This window comes from Furipterus horrens, unplaced genomic scaffold (genome assembly GCF_987537825.1).
Source record: "Furipterus horrens unplaced genomic scaffold, mFurHor1.1.pri manual_scaffold_7, whole genome shotgun sequence".
Lineage (NCBI taxonomy): Eukaryota > Metazoa > Chordata > Mammalia > Chiroptera > Furipteridae > Furipterus > Furipterus horrens.
The window spans coordinates 25,850,114-25,863,632 of NW_028327177.1; the positions used below are offsets into that span (position 1 = coordinate 25,850,114).

The 13,519-nt window shown below is 40.3% G+C and overlaps 1 protein-coding gene across 4 annotated transcripts in view; it reads left to right on the forward strand.

Moving 5' to 3' along the window:
• The window catches only part of NCALD (neurocalcin delta), a 377,772-nt gene that overhangs the window by 190,769 nt on the left and 173,484 nt on the right, over positions 1 to 13,519 (forward strand). For all 4 annotated transcript variants that reach the window (XM_090283488.1, XM_090283487.1, XM_090283491.1 and 1 more), the window contains one exon: positions 9,234 to 9,284. The gene's annotated coding sequence lies outside the window, so the exon portion shown is untranslated. The remainder of the gene's footprint in view (positions 1 to 9,233; positions 9,285 to 13,519) is intronic.

A 13,519-nucleotide genomic window follows, 5' to 3' on the forward strand; every position in this document is an offset into this window, starting at 1 on the left:
CCTTCCTTCCTACTTTTACTTCCTTTCTTCTCTTTCTCTTCCTCTTCTTTTAGGGGCTAAGGTTTTATAATAGTTCCATGGATTTATGAATTCTTGCTTCTATTTCACTATCTTATAAAATCAAGGAGAAAACATGTCATGTATATAATGGATTAAAAAAAATCATATAGAATGGTCTGACAACCCAACCACCATGTTAAATGCTATTAGTATGTTCTGAGTTCTGATCTGCTAGGTTGGAAGGATCTTCCAGATAATGTCTGTCCCCTACATCTACTCACCATTCTAGCTTATCCCCTAAACTCCCATGAGGACACCCTGTACTCCTACCCTTGCAAGTCAGTCCCCCAGGACATGTGTCCCACAGCTCTGTCTGAATTTAATATTGCTTGTTTAGTGTGTCTTTATTGTTCTTATACTAAGAATGCTAACACTAAACTGTTGGGTTTCTTAATCCCAAGTAAACAACAACCAGATTAGTAATGTTCAGGGGGAAAGTTTCACAAGGCAAACACACTGAAAATTGTAAGAAATGATGTCCCAAAAGTGAGTAAAGAGGTAGGAATAGAACAAAACACAGAAAACTCAAAAGAAGTTACACAGTGTGCTGAGCCTGGGTCCAGTTCATTTAGGACCAAACAGGTATTTGCATTTCAAAGTGCCAGAGGGCAGCCTCATGAAATCACTGATGTTCATAATGCTTTACATGGACTTTGGTATACAAAGGGCAGAAATTATGAAAAATTCTCATTCACAGAAGTATATTTTTTAAAGCTTTAATTTTAAAGTGTGTCTGTGGTCCTGGAGGCTTACTTCTATGGCATACATAATCTTTTGGTATTGTTGATCAAACAAGATGGTATTTTATTAAACTGATGGAATTCAGGAAGAGTGAACCTAATGGTTAAGACAAAGTTTGGGAGTCAGATGAGCTTGGTTATACATCCTATTCTTCCACCTGATTCGCTATGGGATCTCTGAGCTTCGTTTCCCTCATGTATATTGCGAGGGTCAAAATCTCCACATCATGAGATCTCAGAGAGATTGTTCGCATTTAAATTGGTTCCTGTTAAGGATTCAAAAAACAGTTGCTATGCGGGGCTTTTTGCAGTATCATTTTTCAGTGCATTCCTGGTTTGTCATTCAAATTGCAGCCCTGACAGATAGATTTCCAACCTCGCAAGTGTCCAGCACGTGGTCACTTCAGCAGACATGAAAATATTGGTGAAAATATTTTCCTTCTTGTTTCTTTTTAAAGCTCATTTTCTTTGATGTTTTCTCATGGCAGTAATAGGAGAATAGGCTGCACTCAGAATAACATCTAGACTCCTACCGAGCCCTGCCCCCCTACTTGGCTCATCCCCACCTCTCTCCTCTGCGCTCACTGCTCCAGTCCTTTCCTATCTCACCCCTCTTGAGTGGCTCTTTCCTCTGCTACATCTTTCTCCAACTCTTGACCAGGTTGGCTCCTTCTCACCTTTCACTTCTCAGCTTAGAAGACACTTCCTCCGAGTCCTTCCCCTTACGGAGACCTTTCTCTGTCAGGCTTCATCAGGGGTGCACCTTTTCTGCCCGCTCATCGCAATAATACACACTTGTTATACTGACGCATACGTTCACTTATGTTGCATCTGTTTCCCCCTCCGGACTGGATGCTCTGTGAGGCATGGGCTTTGCTGTTCTAATCCTGTGTGGAGAACAAAGCCTGGCACATTGCAGGTCCTCACATATTTCCCCAGTAACTGATAATGAATACATTGGCAAAAAGGTGCATGAGGTGGGAGGAAGAGCTTGGGTGGGCGATGGAGGGGGGCAGGGTGAGGACCAATTCTGGAGGGTAAATGAGCGCTGTGTGGGTGATGACGACGAACCAGCAATCACGAGACTGAAAGGAATCTGGAGGGGAGAATAGGGCCCGTGTCTGTTGCTTGAAGAGAGGCTTTGGAACCACCTGTTCCTGGTGGTGCTGGTGTTAGTTCTTACCTGGAAACCGACACTTCCAATTTCCTTGCATGGCGTAGGAAAAAAACCCATAATACATTTTGGAATGTGGGAAGAGCAGGTGGATCATGACCGTGGAAACTAGTGCTGCTACTCTTAACTCTGCTGTTCGCTCGGGACCCAACCCCCACTGGATCCCAAACCCCAACCCTACCTGACCTGGTCATGATGCCAGTTATTCCCAGTTATTTACCACACACTGTAACTTGTGTTTCCCAGGAGAACAGTGGGGAGAAGTTTGTTAAGACTTTGGTCTCTGGAGCCAAAGGATGGCTCCGCCTCTGGTAGAATGGGGGCTTTGGGCACGCTGTTTACCTTCTGTGAGCCTTGATGCGAACAAGCACTCATAGAGGTGGTTCTAATGATTAAATTGGATGACTCCTATAAAGATCTTAGCTCAGTACCTGCCCACGGTTAGTGTGCGATAAAAATGCTTTATTGTGAGTCCTTCCAGACCACATTCATCTTTTAATCAGCCCCTGTGGTCATAGAGAGCTTTGGATGTAATCAACAGGAATAAATGGAGACTGGAGCCAGAAGAAAATAATATTTATTGGAAGGATATTAATAGCTTAAAGAACTGAAGGATGAGCTGACCAGCTGGGGCCTGGGGAAGATGGGAACCAGGACAGCTGGGGTCTCAGAAGCAAGAATTTGGGAACCATCCCTCTGAGGAGATGCCACTGCTGATAGCGCTGTGGCTCGGGCTTTAAATGCCCAGGAGGATAATCAGCTACCCAAGCCCTTCCCTGTGGTCAAGGGAGCAGATGTCTGGGACTGGCTGTCCCACCAAAGCCATAAGGAGTGGAGGGACAGTTCCATGTGGACAGGACACTAAGCAGACAAAACTACCTGTACTCCGCAGGCCTAATGCTGGATATTCCTGAGTACCTGCCAAGCAAATTACTCATGCCTGACTTCCAGCTTCTCCTTTGTCAACATTTATTTGCCTTTTGTGATAACTCAACATCATTGCCTCCCATCTTTCCAGCTAATAATTTTACTTTTTGAATGATTTCTGTAATGTTTATCGACTCATATGTTTATTTAGTCAACAAATATTTATTGAGCAGCTCCTAGGTGTTCTGTTCTGTTCTGGGGGCTGCTTTACCCCTGTGATCAAAGAAACCCCTTATCTTTAGGCACTTTCTTTCTACTGGGGGAGAGAGGCAACTAAACATAAACAAATAAATATATGAAATCCAGTGGCAATAGTTCTAATGACCAAGTACTACTGAGGAAAACCATAAGACAGGGAAAAGAAAAAAGTGAGGAGTATGTGAGCATATTGCTCAGATTGGGTATTCATGTTTACCTGAGTCTATTATTCTGTTCACATTCTTGGAAAATTTATTTTAAATTATAGTTGAAATACAACATTATATTAGGTTCAGGTGTATAACATAGTGTTTCAACATTTGTATACCTTACAAAGTGATCACCACAATAAGTCTAGGAACCATCTGTCCCCACACATAGTTATTGCAATACTATTGACTGTATTCTTTCCCTGGCTGGTTTGGCTCAGTGGATTGAGCGTCGGCCTGCGAGCTAAGTGTCGCTGGTTCGATCTTCCAGTCAGGGCACATCAGAGAAGGAAAACTCTGACTCCAAAAAACCTCCGCTGCCTTGCGGCATACCTCTTCAGGGGAAAGGCTAAGGGAGTAAACCCCGACAGAAAATCCGGAGCCGGAGTCCCTAAGGCGGTTCGACGTTGTAGTCAACACCGGCAACTCCTGCGGCGCACCTGAAGCCAAGCTGTATTGACTCCGTCTTTCCCTTGGACCCTTCAGCTGCGAAGAGAGGGGGGGTCTGCTGCATGGGCAACAGCAGACCCTCCATATCACCCTGCCCAGGCTCTGTAGCTTCAGCTTCACTGGAGAGGACACTCCAGCGTCATCGCAAGATGTCAATCCAACACGGGAGGAGACAGATACCTTGTCACTCCCGAGTCGGACTGCACAGCCATTCTCGGCGGTGCAGATAGACTCTTAAGAAGCTACACCATCGTCTCTCGAGACGGACGGCTGCCGACGATTGACTGTATTCCCTGTGCTGTACTTTACATCCCTGAGTCAACTGTTCACATGTGATTACTTTATTTGTTTATTTGTCTGTCATAAATGACTAGCTGGCTTCCTTTCTCCCTCCAAGAGTGAGCAGCTTAAAGGTGAATCATGTCATTCATTTCTAGTCCTTACCCGTGCCTCATGGCGGATGCTGAATAAATGCTTGTTGAATGAATGAATAAACACACCCTTTATAATGTGGCTATTGGATAACTGTATTTGTCTGCTTCTGAACCAGTCAGCCATGCTCCCAAGTGGGACATTGCAGGTGGCCTGGACAGCGGGGAGAATTCCACATAGGCTCTACCCCTGTAGGCTCTTTGTTGATATTGTTTACTGACCAATTGGTGAAATAAGACATTTAACTCCTATTTAGCCAATTTCTCGTCTCTGGAATCAGGTTGATTTCTTTGAGTTATTATTGTTTTTCGTCGTCGTCGTCGGCAGCCGTCCGTCTCGAGAGACGATGGCGTAGCTTCTTGAGAGTCTATCTGCACCGCCGAGAATGGCTGTGCAGTCCGATTCGGGAGTGACAATCCCTGCCGCACTTGGTACAGGTGAAGGCAGATGGCTGTTGTTGCTGCTGCTGACGCTGCTTCCGCCTTGATCTTTTCTGGGCCGCCTCCTCGTTGCGCGCAGCCTCCGCGCGTGACGTACCTTGCCTGACCGCGAGCCTCCAGGCTAGGCGGTCGTCTGCTTGAACTTCCCATGTGTTGAGATTGATGGAGCATTGTGTCATGTCCTTTTTGCAGATGTCTTTGAACCGCAGTTTTGGGCGCCCTGTCATCCTCTTGCCTTCTGCTAGCTCGCCGTAGAGGAGGTCTTTGGGGATACGGCCTGCATCCATTCTTTTGACATGGCCGAGCCACCTGAGGCGTCTCTCGCTAAGAACTGCATGCAAACTGCTCATATTGGCTCGCTTCAGCACCTCGGTGTTGGGGACCTTATCCTGCCAGGTGACATGCAGGACGCGTCGCAGGCACCTCATGTGGAAGCTGTTGAGTTTCCTTTCGTGCCTTGCGTAGGTGGTCCATGTCTCGCTGCCATAGAGGAGAGTGCTGAGTACACAGGCTTGGTAGATGCGCAGTCTGGTTTTCTCAGTGAGGCTGGAATTGTTCCACGCTCGCCGGTTCAGTCTGGCCATAACTGTGGCTGCCCTGGCGATTCTCCGGTTGACCTCCAAGTCGACTGACAGAGAGCTCGAGATGGTGGACCCGAGGTAAGTGAAGTCATTGACAACCTCCAGGGTATATCCGTCGATGGTGATGCATGGGGGAGTCCCCATGCCTTGAGCCATTATTTTGCTATAATATGCTTTCTGCGTTTAAGACCAGCTCTGAGAAAGAAATGAGAAAAATATCCATTCCTCACAACTTGAGTCACAGAACCATGGCAACAGAACGAGTCATAGCATCTGAAGAAAGCTCAGGATGGCACTGGCCCAGTGACGCTTGCTATGAGTAACAGGGGCAAGAGCAGTGGTTCCATACGAGAAGCTGGGATCCTCTTGAATCTGCTCCCTCCATACTTACTGCCCATATGTACTGAAGCAGAGAGAACTAGATTAATCTTCACTCAAGTACTGAGTCTAAAAGTAGAAACCAGGATGATGGAATGCTTTTAATGACTTTTATCAAATATTTGTGTGAATTAGAGAAGTGTTGATTTGTGTGATGTTTACACGTGGCCTCCACTCTGTAGCCTTAGCCATGACTTTCACTTCAGGCCAATGAATGGACTGTCCTCAGCACAGCTCTCTGGGTGCGATGGTAACTGTGTTTATAAATGGTCAGCTGTGTTGTGAGTATATTTAGCTTATGCTAAATGCCCCTGAGAGGATGAATATCATCTGTTTCCAGTTTCATTGTTTTGGGGGCATGGTACATTTTTTTCCCAGATGAACAAATATTAAGGCTTTTCCACTTCCTGAGGAAAGTTAGGGTTGGATTCTGTCTGAAACTCAAATTGCCAGACTTTTAAAATCAAATTAAAATGAAATATACAGAGCCATAGTGTTCCAATGACAAGTACTTGCTCAGTGAGAATGCCTTGTTTGAGGTAAATTAATAGAAACCAACACTGAGACTGGAAACCATTGCATTCATCATTAGCCTGAATGGAGGGTATGGCTGATTGATAGGACAGTTACAAATAGTGGTTAAGTGGTAATGCTAACTATACAGTATCTTCAGACAACATTTAAAACTTTTCAAAGCAGTTTTTCTCCAAGTTTTTTCAGACTTTCATATCATGAACCTTGACATTAGTAAATGAAAATGAAAATAATTTATAGTAACTATTTTAAGCATTGTCATCACCAAAAAAGGATTCACTTTAGGCTACTGAACAAACAAATTTGGCCAGCTGTATTTATTCATTTGTTCAAAAATCATAAACTTCCTGATTGAGATAGTCAAGGAAAAGTAAAGGTGAATTTGAAATGGAGGTCAGAAAGGGATTTTAGAGTGAGGACCCACCCTTTCTGTGTCTAGAGACTTAGTGATGGTAAGGGACTGCTCCAAAGCTAGCCCACTGCTACCTAATGGCTGAGCTTGGATTCAACCCAGAATTCCTCACCTTCACTCCTGTGTTCTTTCTACCTTATCTCTTCTCTCCCTAAAATTATTATTTAAATTATTAAGATACATACAAAATCTTAAAAAATTTTCTTAGGTATATGTTTCAATGTAAGTAGCTATTTTATGGGGTAGGAAAAAGTAGGTTTACAATTGTACAAATAAATCACAAAATAATTAATAAATAGTAATATAAGAATAAACTTTGGCCCTGGCTGATGTGGCTCAGTAGATTGAGTGCTGGCCTGTGCACCAGAAGGCCGTAGGTTTGATTCTCAGTCAGGGTACGTAACTGGGTTGCGGGCCAGATTCCCAGTTGGGGGTATGTGAGAGGCAACTGATGGATGTTTTTCTCCCCCTCCCTTCCCATCTCACTAAAAAAATAAATAAATAAAATTAAAAAAGAATAAACTTTCCTGGCTGCTGTGGCTCAGTGGATTGAGCATTGGCCTGCGAGCCAAGTGTCGCTGGTTTGATTCCCAGTCAGGGCACATGACTAGGTTGCACATTAGGTCCTCAGTTGGGGGCGCGAGTGAGAGGCAACCACACAGTGATGTTTCTCTCCCTCTCTTTCTCCTTTCCCCTCTCTCTAAAAGTAACTAAATAAAAATAAACAAATAATTAATTTAAAAAAAAAAGAATAAACTTACTTTTGCATACTCACAACTGTAAACTTGCTTTTGCTCCCCCCTGTATAAACAACAGACTCTACACTGTCAGTTATTTATACCTGCATCCCTTCATGCCATGCCCCCCCACCTCCATCATTTTATTATTAATCTCTGAGAAAAAAATAGGTAAGATAGGTGTGTTTCAATATACTTCTGTTAGCAGATCCGAGACACTTGTCCTATGGCATAGAGGACAGACAGAGCTTTAACACCGCTCATGTGATGTCCTCTTTCCCGGGTCTCACCAATCTGACTTAGATGCCACTTAACAAGTTTGGTGTTTGATGGCCTGTCCACTCAGATATTAGAGAAAGCCTTTGAGGTCCTGTGTCAGGCCAGCTCTAGTAATTGCTCATTTATTCAACTTGCCATTTTAACCAAGTACCTGTTGGCTTATTTTTTTTCTTTTCAGTGAAATCTGAAAGTCTGAAAAGGAGTTAATTATATACACTTAAAAATGCAAAATACTTTGAATTCACTTTGACTTGATTCCACATATTAACAATGAAGACCCTAAAATATCACTTTTTAAGTTGTAATATGTTTGTATGTCAACAAAATAACTATGAGATAAAGGAAAATATAACAATCATTTCACATTTTTTTTCAGCTAAAAAATTATGGTTGGAAAGATTATATTTTATTAGCTAAAATCTGTTCTAAATATCTATATTACTAAAATGTATAGGGTATTATGAGTAAAAAAAAAATAGGAATTTGTCTTAGGTTAAAATTTTTATATTGCTATAACTAAAAATACCATATTAACTGTCATTTGTGGAACATCCAGAAGTTAAATAACTTGCCTGAGGTCCTTATCATGGAACTATATTGCCTCTAGTCTCTGTTCAAAAGGACAAATTTCTTAACTTTTGATAAAGCTCCTGGTTCTGCTTTAACTGTATTCAATTCTCTGTTAAATGCTTAGAAGACTATGAATCCTTGGTGTATTGACTGAGATGCATTTTGCAATGATTCGTAGACATCATCAAATACACAGAAATTGGAAGAGTTACATTTTTTTCTAACATGCGAATTGGAACACCTTTTCTTCTTGAATTATTACAATTAACTTTTGTTAATAAAAAAGGGGGATATTAAAAAACCAAATAATTTTACATTTCTTGGTATTTTATTCATAATAAAAGTGGCACTCTGATACTTAAGAGTTCAAGAATTCAATGACACAAATTGAATTTTTTTTTTAAAAACAAGTTTTCCAAGAGGGCCTTTGACCCTGTGGATAGTTTTAAAATTGTATTAGAGAAACTAATTAGATTGTCCAGACTGGTGCTCCCAGAGGTATCAAAACGCGCTTTTCTCAAAGAGAGGTTATAAATGCCAGAAACAAAATCTGAGAGACCATTTTCCTAACCATGCGCATTGATGATGCAGTTGAATAGATCACACCCCCTTCCTAGAAGCCTTCTCAATCAGACACACTGGGAGAGGCCCCTCATAGGCTAAGCCCTTTCATCATCCCTTTCTTCTGACCTATGAATCAAACCAATACACTGCTCCCATTCATTGACCCGTGCTATGGTGATTTCTTATTGTTGCATTAAGGCACTGTGTCTGCTAATTATTTTTGGAATGTCCCTAAGCGTTGGAACATCTTGAAGACAGCATTTGGTGCTTGCTCTGAACTGACAAATAAAGGCCCACGTTCTTGACTGTCCCTTCCCTTGAATTTGTATCCTATTCCAAGGAATTTATAAATGCCAACAATAAGTCATTAAATATAATAAGTTAGTTTTACAAATACCAAAAAAAGAAAATCTTCCTTCTTTTTCTAAGTGAGTCCTTTCTGCAGAGTCCCATCTCCACCCCACCCTTCCCAGGTAGGGAAATGACCTTATAAACAATCTATTAATATATTTGCATTCAGCAGGGTTATTTTATCTCCTTTCTTTTAGATCATCTTAACTTTGGTCTCTTGGAACGACCCACTCGTGACACAGTCAAAAGTAAGTGTACATTTTAATTTTTCTTGCAATCAGCTGTAAATGGAAACTGCAGTTTTGTTCAGGGGTTTTCACATGAGAGAATTTCATTCAAATATTTTATTAGTAAATACTAGCACAGTGAATGGGAATTTCCTAGATAGGAAAAGATATTAAAGCCCCTCTTTAAAATTTGTGGAAAGGATAATGGGTAGAAATGAAATAAGGCATTGCCCATCACCCTTGAATATTAGCATAATAATGTATGCTTGTAGCCACTGAGTGGAATGGTTTTCATTTTTAATTTTGTTAATTAATTAATTTTAATATAGTTGGTATACAATCTTATATTGGTTATATTTATTTCAGGTGTGTGATATAGTGATTTGACATTTTTATAGTTTACAGTGCGGTCACCCCACTAATTCTAGTAATCATCTGTCACCGTGTATATACCAGCTTCATCCCAGGCAGCTTACAGAGTCCTTTCAAGAGGTGCATTACAACAGTCTCTTCCTTATTTTCAATTGGGCCACAGCCCAGGAAATGTCTTAAAATGCACTAAGCACCAATTAACATCTAGCAGAAAGTTTGGCACCTAATGGAGAATTAATAGCTGGATCAATTAATTCATCAATTTTATGCTCTGTAGCAATGTGGTACAATAGTAGTACCACATCTGGAGATGTTTGGGATCAATTCCTGGCCCTTCCACTTCCAAGCTGTGCACATGTCCAAACCTCTTCGTGCCTCTGTTTTTGTCTATACGATGGAACTAATAATACTACCTATCTTCTTGTTATGAAATTATTACAAGGATTAAATGAGTCAATGCTTTGAAAATGTTTTATTAATGCCTGGCACATAATAATGTCTGTAAATATGTTTGTTGAATAAATTAAAATAAATTAAGCATACAGGGACACTCCAAGGCCCCATATTACTGGTTTGGCTTAGAGGCAATGACACTCCAGTAACAACAAACCCACCCTACCACCCAAGTCTTGACTTCCGTGATTATTTCCTAATAAAAGGAACCAGAACTCTTCAGAGAAATGACCGACTTAAGACTGTGGCAAGAAATAAGCAAAATGAGCCTGGAATATTTTATGTAGTGCCAGAAAGTAAGGAAGTGCTCAAAGGAAAAACAAAAAAGCCTATTCACAATGGTCAGCATGACACAAGGTGAGTCAAAAGCATAGAAGGTGCTTCTGGTGGCCAAAGCTGAAACAATTTGAGCAACAAAATAAATAAACCAGTATTAAGACATAACCTGAAGTATAATATAAATATCTGCACTGATACAAGTAAATGACTGGATAAATATTTGAGGAGACTAGAGAATATTCCCATGCAGAATTCCAAATAATGTATGTGGAATCTTCTGTTTTATAGGAAGGAAAGCATAACTCCCATTGGGGGCTGCATATAGTGACTTTTTTTCAAAGAGTACAGCATAGAAAGAAAGGAAAAACAGAGCACCTGACAACAGGTAACCTGACAAATACGACCTCAAACCAGGTGACCAAGGTCAACATCAACCCTGCTATGTTGTATTGATAGCAGATATACTTCATATGATGTGATGACAACGGTACTTTGCCTCTGTGGCTTTTCTCTCCAAAGCATATAATCCAGTCTAATCATGAGAAAAACAAGACATTCTAATGGAGGCACAGGCTACAAACCATACCTGGCCAGTAGTCCTCAAAACTGGCAAAGCCATCCGCAAACAAGGGCAGTCTGAGACAGTGTTACAACCAAGGGAAGCCTGAGGTGACATGATAACTAAATGTTATGTGATTCTGGATGAGATCCTTGAATAGGAAAAAGGCATTAAGTAAAACATAAGGAAATATGAATAAAGTATGGAGTTTAGTTGATAATAATGTAGCGATATTGGTTCATTACTTGTGAAAAATGTACTATACTAACCTAAGATATCATTCATAGTGGAAACTGGGCGTGGGGTGTACAAGAACTCTGTACTATCTTCACAATAATTCTCTAAATCTAAAACTGTTTGCAAAGCAAAAGTTTATTTAAAAAATAATGAAGTATATGCATTAAAAAAAGACTGGTTTGGAGGTATACTCTTCAATTTTCAAGTACTTATGAAATAATAATATTTTGAAAATTGTTTAATTCATTTATGTTTTGAGACTCATGCATGGAGAATTATATTCTGCATTAAAGTTTTTATTTGGATAAAGGTGTGCATACCTATAAAGCATTCTGCTATATTTCTGCAGCTCTCATTAGGAGGAAGAATATAACAACTGGCAACACAAAACTTTTTTGTAAGAATAATTGTTATTGGAGTTCAAAGTGGATGATGCAACATGTAGTTAAATATTATCCCGCATTTTCTATGGATCAGGAATCTGGGTGCAGCTTTAGCTGGATCCTTTGCTTAGGGTCTCACAAAGATGCAACCAAGACTTTGGCTGGGCTGTGTTTCTTTTGGACGCTTGGGTTTGTTTTTTGTTTTTTTTCTTCTAAGCACATGTGGTTGTTGGCGGAATTAAGATGAGGCTATAGGACTGAGGTCCCCTGTTTTTCTTGCTGGCTGTCACGTGGGACACTGTCATCCACTAGGTGTTGTGCACATTTCTTTCCATGTGGCCACTTGCTTCTTACAGGCTCTGTCACAACGTGGCAGCTTCAGGCCTGTAGGAGAATCTCTTACTCCATCCTGCTAAGATGGGGTCTTCCCTAAGGTGGCCTAATCTAGGGATTTAATGATCCTTTCAGCGTGGCTGTATTCTACTGACTAGAAACAAATCATGGGTTGTGCCTGCACTCACGGGGAGGGTAGTATGTGTGGGTGTGACTGACTGAGCATCACCTAAGGATTTGCCTAATGTAACAGGAGGGTTTTGAAACAGATACAAGCAGCTTGGCATTGGGATTGCCACCAAATAGAAAATGCTTGCTTCTTGCCTTCAAGCAAACTAAGGTTCGAGGTAAATAAAATTTTTTCATCCCTGCCTCTCTCTCCTACACCCTCCCCAACACAAAATTATATGTAAAATACTCCTCAAAGTTATCAAATGAGAGTTCTGATTATTTGAAGATGAAGAAGTCAGAGAAAAATATTTGGAGATAGCTCAAAAAGACATCACCACAGTCCTGATTAGTGTTGTTTTTTTTTTTAGCAGCGAAGAAATTTGCACAAAAATGTGTTCTCAATTCAATGGCAATAGCATTTATGCACTTTAAGAAACTTCCTTATAAAAGTTCAAATAAAATAGACTTATTTTCAATTTTTTATGACTTAATATTTTTTCAAGTCCTCACTAGAGGACATTTTTTTCATTGCTTTTAAAGAGAGAGGAAGGGAAAGAGGAAGAGAGAGGGAAAAATATTGATATGAGAGAGAAACATCATTTTGTTGCCTGCCTCCTGTACACACCCAGACCGGGATGTATGGTATGTGCCCTGAGAATCGAACCCACAACTTTTCAGTCATGGGATGATTCTCTAACCAACTGAGCCACACTGGCCAGGGCTCATGACTTAATGTTTTTTCATTTTTGAAATTGTTTAGTTTTTTATTACTTATGTTTTAAAATTCTGTCTAATAATTATTAATAAGCTGATAATATTTAGGTTGTATTTTTTGGATTTTACATGATGATGATAAATTTATATATTTATAATATATTAAATATTCACTTTCACCCATTTCTTTTTATGGATTCTGAATCCTTTTCTTATAAAATATTAAATACAGAAATATTGGTATTGTCATTTTGCTTCAGTATTATAATCACTGCCCAGATTTTTATGAATTAAAATAGTTATTTTTTCTAATTGCTTGTTAGAACACCAAAATGTTCCAGAAATGCTAACTTTTAGGCACTGGAGCTGTATTAACCAAGTTGCTGTGTACATCTAGAAATAAAGCACAAATATTCTTTGTTAGATAGATTCTGTGTCTAATTGTGGGTTTAGATAATGTGATCATTGTATCTGTGCGTCTCCATGGAAGTTACTACAAATCACAGACCTTTGCCGTTTATGTCTCAGATATGCAGTCACCTTGAAGAAAACAGGCAACTTGTGAAAACGTAGCTCATAAGCAGCCAATTTGAAATGAAAAGGAAATATATGCTGCAATAATTCAATTAAGAAAGAAAGGAAGGAGTTCCCGTGGATCCTCCTTCCTCACCCTTCACCTCTTTTTCAGGTCTCTTCTGACACACACACACACACACACACACACACACATATTTTCTTACTCATTGAAGACTAAG